Genomic DNA, 2,499 nt, shown 5'->3' with positions numbered 1-2,499 from the left:
TCACTTTCATCGTAGGTTGGGTGATTCCTCCTCTTTGAGATGACAAGTGCCAGTACGGACTTGTGCTCCCACGTACCGTCGAGTATATATTAGGAGACCACAATAGGCTACATCCTTTATCCTTAGGAAGCTGTGTCTGCCGCCCTATTGATCACAATGCACTGAACACAACATTCAGGAAGATTGACTGTCGTACCGTAAAATGTATTCTGCAGTTTTGCGATTGGTTTGGTAATCCCTCTGTCCATATTTCCATAGTAGTCACTTTCGTTCCTTTTCAGACTCCTTAAAAGAAAAGGTCCATCTCAGCACTTGTCACTTCAGGCTCATTAAAAATCAAAGGCGACTAGAGTCATCTTTAGCTTTTTCTTGACTCTTAAAAATTGAAAAAGAAAGTTGTGTCAAAGCATCATAAAATTCATTTAATTTGGAATAACATTTTCCCCTTTTTATTTTGATTTGATCAAGTAATCTGCAATCGTGGAAGAAAGTCAATCAAAACACCGTCGTTCGCGGAGACTAGCAAGTCAACTGTCTTTGACTCCGAAAACGAAACCATTCCGGGCCAAGCAATCTCGTTTAACTGGGCCAAAGTCCCTGGTTTGTTTGAAACTTGTGTTTCAACATCCTCAGAGACTCCAGTTACTCCAACTATTTCTGGTATCCATGCCTCTACAGATGGAGTTCCACAATTACAAGAGGACACTAGAACTGATCCTAGTGTAACAGTAAACACATCTATTCCTGAACCAGCTCCATCTAGGACTGATTCGGAAGGTGTCACCCCCCCAACATCTATTGTTGCAGAGTGTGTACCTTCTTCGGCACCAGAAATATTTTACGGACCTGACAGTCTGCCTCTTCCACCTAGACTGATTGCGATAGAAGAGATTGTGGAGGATCTTCCATCCAGTACCCCATTACATTTTGGAACTAGGATCCACCTATATCCTTCTAATTCAGAAGATAGTCAACCTTCATCGCAAGTTCTTGTAGAATCACTAGGAAGTCTTTTGGATAGACTCAATATGTCTGAACAACCATCGACATCTAGGACTATGTCATCCGATACAGCAGTAGCAGAACCCCCTGCCGCTACTCCGACAATGTTCATTGGCATACCATCTATCCTAACTAGCTCTCAACCGCTAGATGGAGTCCACCCAGGAACTGTTTCGACAATATGGTCTGTTCCCATTTGTTCGTTCGGAATAATATCTGGAATTTCTTATGTTGAGTCTCAGCAAATTGATCCTCCTCAACAGTATCAATTTGGGCAGTCCAGTCTACAAGGACCAATTTTTCCTTTGAACACTGGATTGCCGCCATATGGGGGGTAGTATGCCTTTTCATTGTTCCCTCTAGGAGAACAACCATATGAGAGTTCACAACAAAATTTGGGTCAAGCTAGAATTGCATCCAGTGGTTGGGTGCCAATACTGCCTCAACAACCAAGAGTTGTATATTCAATGCAACCAAATCTACCTGTGTCGATATTCCCACTACACCAGCTATTGTAACCGTGTTGCAAGTACAAGCGCTGCCTATTGTATGTCAACTTCAAGTCTCTCAGGTCATAATACAACAACCTCTTGTCTCAATGACTCAACCACAATCGCCGATTAGTGGCTCCTTAACTGAAGCGACTCAAGCTCAAATGGTTACTATCACCCCTCATCTTGGTCAAACATCTAGTATTGGACAACAGCAAATGGCCTCACAACCATTGCTGGTGCAATATCAACAATCGCAATTTCAGCAAGCTTACCGAGGACCTGAGCAACAAAGCTTTGCGATTAATGGGCAGCCGTATATTCAAAACGGTCACCATCAATCATATCATAATGGTTATGCCCATCAACCTTATCAAAGTTATCAGCATCAAATACATTATGCTGGTATACAAAGACCCAATGCTCAGGCGATCCCATCTTATCCTAGGTATGCTTCGTCAAACCTGAACCAACAGTTGCCCTTCATCGCAACATTGGAATTACCAAATCTGAATCGGTTAACAAATGATCCAATTTCTTATTCCCCTTGGTGGCCGGTGATTCCTCATAAACTTCTGTTAGATATTCCTAAATTCAATGGAAATCCGGGTGAAGATCCGTCGAATCATGTGATGACCTTTCATCTATGGTGTTCGTCCAACACTCTCAATGATGATTCGATTAGACTTCGCCTCTTTCAGCGAACGTTAACTGGTCCCGCAGCAAAATGGTACATCGAATTGCCTAGAGCTTCATTCGATAACTTCAGTGCCCTTGCCACAACCTTTTTAACCCATTTTCAGTTACCTATAAGGTACGAAACAAGAACGGAGCTTCTTACCAATTTTAAGCAGGCGACAACCACTCACATATTTGATCATATTCATGAGTGGCGATGTCGTTGTCGAATGGTAAAAACATATGTTCCCATTCAGCTGCTAGCTGAATGGTTTATTAAGTCATTATTACCTTCTATTACAGAAGATGTGGCCAAAGTGGGGGTTGT

The sequence above is a fragment of the Pinus tabuliformis genome, chromosome 5_2, assembly GCF_031772625.1.
Source record: "Pinus tabuliformis cultivar Carrire ecotype Pingquan chromosome 5_2, CPIR1, whole genome shotgun sequence".
In the NCBI taxonomy this organism is placed as follows: Eukaryota; Viridiplantae; Streptophyta; class Pinopsida; order Pinales; family Pinaceae; genus Pinus; species Pinus tabuliformis.
Note: the sequence above shows the minus strand (reverse complement) of the source record.